Genomic DNA, 10,660 nt, shown 5'->3' on the forward strand with positions numbered 1-10,660 from the left:
GCCATAGGACAAGTAGGAGAACGGCATGGAAATGCGGGTCCCAAATGCGAGAAGCAAAAGGGCGAGATGAATTGCTTCAGCTTCAGTCAACCCATCGAATATGGTATGCCAAACGGATGATCAATCGTCGTGTAATAATGTGCTCAAATAGGATTCGTGGAAAGATTCCATTCCAGCCCGAATGGGAAAAAAAACTCTTGGAATCACTTGTCAACACTTTGGTTCTCAGGCACCCCAAGTTAGGAAGCACGTCGTAAATTGATTTAACATTATGCAAAAAAGTTCGCCGAGAATATAGCAAAATAAAAATGGTAAACCAATTTTGTCGCCTTCCGAAATGCCTTGGTGCTTTCTGGGTGTCGCTTTCTCTGCATAATCGATTTATATATTTCTTTTTTTCAATAAGCACATTCCGTTCCCTCGAACACGTGATTTGAATAGCATGATTTTAAGTGACAGGTTGTGATAAGATGTGCTCGGCTATGATCGGTTTCCTGGGAAACAAGAAAATGAGAGCAATCCACTTAGATAAACAACTGGGTTTCGTTTGGATGTTCGAATGTATTTTTTTTGTTTCTTTTTGATAGGAGTTTAACCCGTTAAGGTCATTCTTCCTCGACATGGTCGAATGTATGTGTTTTCTTGCCTTCGGAGGAATTCTAAACCGAATAAGAGTTCTGTTCTGTTTGATTTTATGACAGAGCATTACATTGGCTCATTAATCCTACTTAAATTGGTTTATTTTGAATTGTTATTCTATTGATAAGGTTTCCTATGTAGTAGCGTGTTAAAATTTTTAATTTTTCTAGGGGTTCCGAGAATTCCCGGGAAAAGGATCGTCATATTTCGCGATTCCCGGGAACGCTAAAATGGCCGGGAAATGGACACTCTAAACACGTTCGTCACCATGGGACCCATATTCGGGTGACGGGTGTATTTCCTGGGAGGCCGGTCACATCAAAAATGGGTGACGCTCTCTTACTCAAGTTAACCGCTTAGTTCAGCCACAAGCTGCAAACTTTGGAGATTTACCTTTTAACTTTCTCGCTCCGAAAATTTCTTTGGGTTCGATTTAGTAAAACTACCAAAGAAGTTCTCGGAGCGGGAAAGTGAAAAAGGAGAGCTCCCAGCTTTGCAGCGTGTAGCCAAACTGAGCGGCATGAGTTTGGCACTGGCATGAGTAAGAGAGTGTCACCCGTTTTTTTATGTGACAGGGCCTCCCGAGAAATACACCCGTCCCCTGATTATGGGTCCCATGGTGACGAACGTGTTAAAAAGTCCGCCATGCTGGCTGATCCTGAAATCGTCCGCTGAATTAGTTCTCCCGTGCAAACTTCATTATCCTTTTCGCTTTCACTAGAACTTCCATTGTTTTTTTGAAATAATTTAAATCCATTTTGTAGATGAGAGCCGCAGCAATATTTGGAAACGTATGCACATCAGGCAAATTTAGAGCTATTTGTCATCTTTTGTTCACGTTATATTTGATAAAGTGGCTACTGGGATTGAAATTATTTTTTTTCATAAATTCTTTATCTAAATTTGCAATTTAACTCAACCGCCTATGTCCTACACCTACAATGATTGTTATGCACATTAATCTACTTTTCTTTGAGTATTAGGATGCAAAAAAATAGTTAAAACATTTATTTTGCGCTTTTCTCGCATTGATGTTCATGGCACATTAGACCGTTTATCAAATATGGGCAACACTGCAACATGATGTACACAATTTTCCTCAATTTTCACCATCATTAAATTTTTTATTTTTCACAATCATCAGTTTTAAAACGCGTTTTTACTTTAACTTGTTGATTCGGGGCGTATAGAGCGTTTTCTGACGTAGCATCTAGCAGCGAATTGAACTTGTTAAGTCAATTGACGATTTAGCCTATTGGTAAAGTGTCGGAGAGGTAATCAAAAGACAGGAGTTCGATTCCTTGTCGAGATGATTTTTTTTTCAATTACCAGTTGCATTATAGTAGCATCATCCGCCAAACAAAGCACCAGGAACATAATGTATGAGTGTGTGTGAACTGGTAAACGAAATAAAAATCTACGGCTGAAAATGCTCATCTTGCCCCGATTAATGGTGCTTATACGGGATTCGTAGCGTTATGATGTGATCCACACATGATCGTCCGGATCGGAATCCAGCTTGTTGCCGTCGGAGTGTTGCGACGATTTTCTCTTGGATCCTGTTCAGGATCACTTTGCAGAGTACTTTGAGGGTTGTACAGATCAACGTTATGCCTCGCCAGTTACCGCACTCTGTCAGGTCTCCTTTCTTCGGGACCTTTACGAGGATACCCTGCATCCAGTCGGCCGGGAATGTTGCAGTATCCCAGATGTCAGAAAAAAGACGGTGCAACATTTGTGCTGACAGGGCAGGGTCGGCTTTCAATATTTCAGCAGAGATGCAATCGATCCCAGGTGCTTTGATGGATTTCATGTTTTTGATTGCCACTTCTATTTCAGCCATCGAGGGTGCATCCGGGTTTACGCCATTTATGCGACTTACTGTTGGCGCTCTTGGCGCTTCAAACTGCGGGTTCTGTAGGCCATCGCTATTCGTGACTCGGAAGAGTTGTCCGAAATGCTCAGTCCATCGTTTGAGCTGATCTGTTCGATCGGTCAATAACTGATCTGCTTGGTCTTTGAGCGGCATTTGTGCATTAGTCCTTGCACCACTACTGAGGCGGCGAGAAATGTCATAAAGTAATCGGATATCTCCATTGGCGGCGGCTCTTTCTCCCTCTTCGGCTAGGGAGTTTGTCCAGGCTCTCTTGTCTCGTCTACAAGTTCGTTTAACTGCCTTTTCCAGCTCCGCATAACGTAAGTGGGCGGCTGCTTTGGCTGACTCGGTACATGCCTGCTCAATTCCGACTTTCGCCTTTCTCCGATCATCGACCATCCTCCAAGTTTCATCCGACATCCATTCACTTCTTCTTCCACAAACTCTACCGAGAGTTCCATGGCTCGTCGTGATAAAGGCATTCCTGATTCCACACCACTGTTCTTCGACTGTTCCGTCTGTGGGCAGCTCCGAGGCTCGGGATTCTAGCTGTTCAACGTATGCCCTTTTCTCCTCTGGATTCTCCAACCGGCGGACGTCGTATCGACACCCGACTTTCTCCTCGCGCCGTTGGACACGCGCAACTCCCAGTCGTATCTCGCCAAGGACGAGGTGATGGTCAGATGCAATGTCTACGCTTCGTTTGTTGCGGACATCAAGAAGGCTCCTTCTCCATTTTTGGCTGATGCAGATGTGATCAATTTGATTTTCTGTTCGGCCATCTCGGGATACCCAAGTGACCTTATGTGCTGGTCGATGGGGGAAGAGCGATCCACCGATCACCATGTTGTTGTTGCCACAAAATTCTACAAACAGCTCTCCGTTTTCGCTCATCTATCCTAGGCCATGGCGTCCCATGATGCGCTAAAGATCCTGATTGTCGGAGCCAATCTTTGCGTTGAAGTCGCCCAAATGGATTTGAAGGTCATCCTTCGGAATTTTCTCTACCACGCTGTTCAGTTGACTGTAAAACTGCTCTTTCTCCTGCAAATCGGCAACGTCAGTTGGCGCATAACACTGGACCATTGAAAGGTTTCTAACCCGTGTTCTAAATCTGGCTACGATTATTCTTTCGTTTATCGGTTCCCATCTAATGAGGGCCGCGTAGGCCTGCGGGCTTAACAGGAAACCAACTTCTCGTTCCTGAGTAGCATGTTCTCCTCGTATGCCAGAGTAAAGCAGGATTTGCCCGGATTGTGTCTTGTGTTCTCCAGTGTTAGGCCAACGGACTTTGCTCAGTCCCAGAATTTCAAGCTTAAGGCGGCTAGCTTCTCTAGCAAGTTGAGCCAGCTTGCCTTGTTGGGCAAGGGTTAAAACATTCCAAGTTCCAATTCGTGTCCGTGTTTTCATGCCAAAAGTCGTCGCCAAAGTTCCAGATCGGTTATTTCTTTCGGATTCCGTAACAAGTTTATGAATCGGGCGCAGTAGGTTGTTAGCCTAAAGTCCCTATCCCGCGATGGGGCTGCCATCTTGGACTTAGCTGGCGGGAGCCGCATTTCATAAATACAGCCGCTGCTGCAAGACAGACGCTGTTTGAGCCGCCCCTGACCTGTAGAACAGACGCTCGGTTGTTGTTGCACGCCGCCCCTGACCTGGAGAACAGGCGCGTGCGGCCACCTTCTCAGTCTGCATGCGACCAAAGCATCCATCGGGGGTGAGTACCCGATCTCCGCTTAGGTTACTCGCATCCCAGCCGGCACCGCGGGGAGGTAGAGATAGGAGTTGTGAATAAGAGGTGATATGACCACGTGACCACTATGGGGTCTCGTGTTGCACGTTATCCACCATTTACCAGCCAAATATGTAATAACGAAATGGAGTAAAATTCATATTACATTACCAACTGTTTAACAACGGGATTATTCCAACGAACAGCAAAAGATAAAATCCTTCTTTTACTCCAGGCACATTCCAAGTCAGCGATCAATGATTTACAACCAAAAAAGGTTTCCTGCCTCATAGACTATGGAAAAAAAGAACCACCAAGAGTCTTTCCGTTGTGCGTTACGAGAAGAAAAAAAAACAAGAATCGGAAGCAACAACATGATCCGCATCATTACCACCCTTCATTTTGTGGGTTGGTACCAACCTCATGGAATAGTTGCCTTCTCATTGTCACCCGAATGCGAACAGTCAAACAAAACATTTTTCAAATATTTGGTATGTGTCAATTGGGAGTCTATTTATTGCTGAAAATCTTTGATTTATTGCTTTGACTTGTCCCGTTTGCTTCGGGTGAAGATGAATTGGAGGGAAAAAAATCGTGAAACAACTAAAAAAGGCTTCGCCGCATTAGCGCTCAGTAATAAATGATTGTCCCAAAATGTGAAGTTTTATTAAATTCTTCGAATTGTGGGAGTGACTATCGGGTGCGGGATATTCACGAGGCAAAGGATGACCAACATTCGAGAAACGGTCAACGCGAAAGATGCCCTGCGGAAAATAATTATATGCTATTCCAGTACATTACGCTATTTGTTTTCCCCTTACTAAGATGGGTTGATGGGTTCAAGAGAAAATAAAAAAGAACATCTGCGTGTTTTTTTTTCATTCGCTCCGCGCACTACTTGTTGGAACAGCATTGTTGGAAGCACCAGTGATTAGAATAATAAATAGCGAATGAAGCGTGATCGTTTATATGATTTGTTGAAAATTCAAAAAAGGGTTGCTCGACTCGTTAGGGACATCATTAATCTTTTCCAACTCATTTGGTGACGAATTGGCGTAATTTAGAACCTTTATTGCCAAATTTGAATACATTAGTTTAAAACAATCAGACTTGCTGAAAAAAAATTGTCTGAAAAAATATCTTGCAATAGACCCTGAATAGCTAGAAGGTTTATGGAGTAACACATATTCATAATTAGTTATGTCTTTTTAGCAAAGAACAAAGTTTCCAGTAATAATTGAACTGAACACAAATTTTATGAATATTATTCATATTTTATATTGATCACAAATTTGATCAACTGACAATGGGTCCTAGAATTTCAAATCCTTATTTATTTTCTGTTTCGATTAAAGACATTATACTATCTTTATGGCATTTGCGACTTTATATCAACGTTGTAGATAGCGGACATTTATTGAAATACTTATCCGGTACAACGGTGTTTCATATTTACTTTTGGCCTCGAACTCGCGGACATCGGCTCAGGTGGCAACTGACTTTCCAACTGAGCTATAGAGTAACGGACTTATTTTGGACCGGGTACATATTAGGACCAACTTACAGCTTTTTTCCAATCTTTCTCTCATACATCATTAGAAACATAACAATTTTGAACAAAAATAGTTAAAGCTACTTCTTCTGATTCTAATCATATCTAAGTTTCCATTTAAATAAGCTGGTAAGAGATAGAAAGTTTAAAATAAAGTTTTGATTTTTCACAGTTGGGCCAAATCAAGCCCATTTCAGGAGGACGTGCAATTATTGGGGACAAATTTGGGGACAAAGATGTTTTCTGCCTAGCTGAGATGAGTTTAACAACTACAAATATGTTCACAGCTATAATTAAACACCTGAAAACTATTTTGCAAGCTCGAAGGACAAAAAAAACTTGTTTTAATCGAAATTTTACCCATATCGAAAATAGGTCCTACTTAATTCCTTAGGAACTTATTTTGGACCACCCAACATAACCCGAATATTTATCTGCTGTTAAGCGTTCATGAACGCAATAAATCGTTGTACGGTGATGTGAAAAAAATAATGCACACTTTTCCAATCGCTTGTTATAAATTGAATTTAGAATTTTGGCATTCGCCAAAGCTCAAACATGCCTTTAGACGGGGTTCACTTCAATCGGCATAAAACCAAGCCAATCATTGTTTTAACTTACTTTTTGTGCACTACAAGGTTGCCGAAAAAAAATTCTGTGTTTTTGAGAAAAAATTTCTGACTTTCTGTGATTTTACCCAAAAATTCTGTGATAGATTTCTGTGATGCTATTTCTTTGCATTTCATAGAAAGTTCATGATAAATAGGGTCTTTTCACATTTTAGTTGGACAAAATCAATTTCCATTACCAATCTTATAATCCTTTTCTAATTCAAAGTAAGAAATCTAAATTTTATATTGTCCAAAAAAATTACAATTTCGGAAATCCATTCAAAATTCAAAAATTCTGTGAAATCTGTGAAAATTTCAAAATTCTGTGTTCTGTGACACAGATTCTGTGATGAAAATTTGCTCAAAATCCTGTGAAATTACAGATTTTTCTGTGATTTCGGCAACCTTGGTGCACTATGCTTTAAACCACGTTAATCTTACAATCTACATTGATGGCAACTGTTTGATAAGCAGACGTCAAAAGTAACGAGCCTAGAGTCTCTTTAGTCAAAAACTACAGCTTAAAGAAGCTTTAAAATATGAAAAAACAGGACATGCATCAATTTTTTATTAAGTCATTATTTTTATGCTTCATGAAAAATTATTGACAGTTTGGTCTGAAAGTAACACCCAGACAGGGTTGATTATCGGGAAAAAAATATACTAGGTTAGGAAGAAAAGACGCAATGTAAACCCCGTCTCAAATCGGCTAATATGTAACTGATTTTAATATTTGTAACAGTTGAAATATCTCAGTAAATAGAAGAAAAATTTTAACAAATAATATTTTCAGCTTAAGCCATGTATGAGATATTTTTAACGTGATTCAAAACCCATTAAAAATTGTTGAAATGTGTTAAAATTATAAACGAAAAAGTACTAAAAATTTAGTTTTTCAGCCCCCGAGGTTATGCAATTTTTGATAAAAAAAAAACTGTTGAAGAATTTACTCCTACAATACTTTTTACAGTTTTTTAACGAGAAAATCTGGCTTTTATTTTGTTTTTAAGAGATCGCCTTCTTCTCGCACATTTTTATCTTTTTTTTGAATTTATGCATTCTATTGACCTGAAGCCAAACCAAATCCGCTGAGGTTTTGGAAGTCAAAATGCATCAATTTATGTGGCGGAGTTGATGATTTGAGACTTTTTTTACTTATTATTGGGTCTCTTGGAGGAGATTTGTGTTCTAAAAATTGATCCTAAAGATTGATCCTAGCCATTTGGCTAGTATTTAACACTGCAGAACAAATTTCGTCGAGATTTCAGTGTTCCGTCGGAATTCCCAAAACATTTGAAACACACTATATAACTGGGGAGTTTTTCTGTTTTTTCTCTATTCTTATCGAAAACTACTGTTTCAAAGCATAAACAATTGTAGAAAAAACAGATGGTTGTAGTAGGAAATATTCAACTAACAAGTGTATTTAGGTTGGGGAAAAATCTAAGAACGTTAGTTCAGGAATGAATTAACGTCAACAATCAAAACTTGACTTCAAGAGTAAGAAAGGAATAGATTAACTGAATTATTCGAATTCTTGAGCATCAATCGCTGTCGTAATAATTGCAAAATTAAAAAAAAATCTTATTATGTTTAAGGGTGGTCCAAAATAGAAACCTGGTGGTCTAATATACCGACCAGAGTAATAATCGGAGAAAGGAGTTTGTAGGCTTAAATCTTGTAACTTTGCAAAAAACGACGATATTATTCGAAAGAAAAAGCCTTGATCTTGATAATGAACAGATAAAGCAGTCAAAAATTGTGACATGTACCTACTTTATTATTCCAGAAAATAGCATAATCATTTCCTAAAGCGGTCCAAAATAGGTCCGTTACCCTATCACAAGCCAAAAATTCTGAATAAACTTCAACTTAAATATTAATAGAACTTGATTCGAAACTCAAATAAGAACTTCAAATGTTTTGTCAAATATTTGAAAACCTCATAAATGTTGTAGACGGTGGATTTTCAAAATCTTCAACTGCATTTGAGTTCTATTTCGAATTTACTTTACTCGGGATCTCTACCATGTTAAAAGTTGGTGGAGGTGTCTTTTTATAAAATGAATCATTTCGCTTTGCCAAAAGTTGCTCGTGTATTTATTTTATAAATCATTTAATAATGGTTTGAGTTGACCTGACAATGATTTTGTATTGTAAAGTCCCTTTTGAAAACGAGAGCCTTTTATAATGGAAATAAAATTAATTTTAGTATTAAAAAGTTCATGACATTAACCCGTTTTTGAAAAGATTGTTCATTACAGTAAACCATTTGGTTAAGAAAGATCTGACTTGTGTATTAAAAATCACGAAAATCACCAGAAAATAGTTTGATTTGTGATGTACTGTACACTAATTTAATATTGAAGGTCTGCATGGAATCATAATAGTTTAAGCTGGTCAGATTGTCCGGTTTTATCCAGACTTCCCGGAAATTTGATACAAAATTTGCCCCGATTTTGTCAGGATTCACTAATCTTACAAAAAAACTCAAATTGAGATATAATAATGCTAGAATTCTGCGTCCAAAAACGATTTGAATGAGCATGTTCTATAGAAATAAAAATGAAGGATTTTTAGGAAGCCTAAATTACTATTTTGGATCTGCTAATGTATTTCTGTGAAAAAAAATTCATATATTTTTTTTCATGATTTTTGTTGAATAATTCCGTGATTTTGACCAAATTTTCCCGGATATTGCCGGAACTTGGGTTGAAAATCATAAAATCAAATGCCCGGATTTTGCCAGGTTTCTACATAAAATAATGCTGATTTAAACGGTCCGGATACGTCCTGGGACAATTCTGGTAATCTTTTGGTAGTTCGATATGTCCAAACTGCATTTTGATCAAAATTTGATAATATACGTATGAAAACCATTCGAGTTTAGTCGTGTTTCAGATAGATGTCTCAAGGAATATATCCTCTCCACCACCCCACTGATCCCCTGATTTAAAAGAGGAAGTCGTCGATCAGTAAAACAAATCATCTTTTTAGATCAAATCTTTTTTATGTAAAAACTTAAAAGAAAGATCTTGAAATTTGTTAAAATGTTGTCGTATTGATTTTGCCTTATGATTCCTTAAAAATGTAGAAAACATTTCCATTTATTTTTTTCTTATTATCTTTTATAATTTTTTTTTCTTTTTGATAATCTTTTATAATAAAAAAGTTATGAAGCAAAGAAAAAAGTGGCCCAAGATACCCCACTCTCTCCTACTCATTTTCATCAAAATAGGATGAGTCAAGCCGTTTGTCTGTTTCCCCTTTCAAAACCGGGATCCCAAAAATTTGACCAAAATCGTTCGGGGTTTGGTCCGTTCAACCCGTGAATCGGTCCAAAAACGGACTAAAAAACCGGACAAAAATTCAGAGCAGCTCTGGTGAAATTTTTTCGGATTTTTAGTTAAAATTTGGTCCGGATTTCCAGAACAAATTCGGTCCGATTCCAGAATAAAATTAGTCAGATCACAGACCGCTTCTAGACGGATTCCGGACTAAAATATGTTCGTTTTCGGAATCCAAATTTATTATTGCTGCCATCATAAATTTATATACTACTTGGATTCATCAAAAAGTTCAAGTTATTCAGAATAAATTCATTTTTTTAACATCTATTAGGTATAATAATATAAATAAAACATCATTGAAACAAAACATTTTTCGGCAGGCTAACACCCTTGCGTTATCTCGAAAAATCTGGATGGGTTTGCTGATGCTTCCATCGAACAAATTAATGACATTGAAAAAAAAACTAACTTATTTGATAGCTTTGACTGAAACCGCGGTGGAACGTTGCGAAACTAGGCGACGCGTCGCGTCAATTCGGACAAGAAAAACTGATCGAATTCAAACCAAAACAGGACCGATTTGAACTGTCAGGTCTTGTCTTCGACGCTGTTTTAGTAGCAGAGATGTGGTCCGGAAAATCGGACGAAAATCGGACGTTTTATAACTGACAAGCTTTCTTTTGACAATAATCGGTCCGATTGTCGGACGCGCTCCGATCCGGGTATTTATATTCAAATTTCGAATTGCGTAAATCGACTATATACATATCTTTACAAATATCTCCTTAATTGGACTTTCTTTTTTGAGGGATTCTTAAAAGCACTTCAGTTTTAGTTTTTTTACCCACAAAAATCACTAAAGGGTCCCTCCCTTTGATAAAGTAAAAATTCCAATTTTTTATACCAAATTACTCAGTAACGTATGAAACGTTTAGGTCTGGTGATTTTCGAGGGTCAAAAAAT

Source organism: Uranotaenia lowii, chromosome 2, assembly GCF_029784155.1.
Source record: "Uranotaenia lowii strain MFRU-FL chromosome 2, ASM2978415v1, whole genome shotgun sequence".
Lineage (NCBI taxonomy): Eukaryota > Metazoa > Arthropoda > Insecta > Diptera > Culicidae > Uranotaenia > Uranotaenia lowii.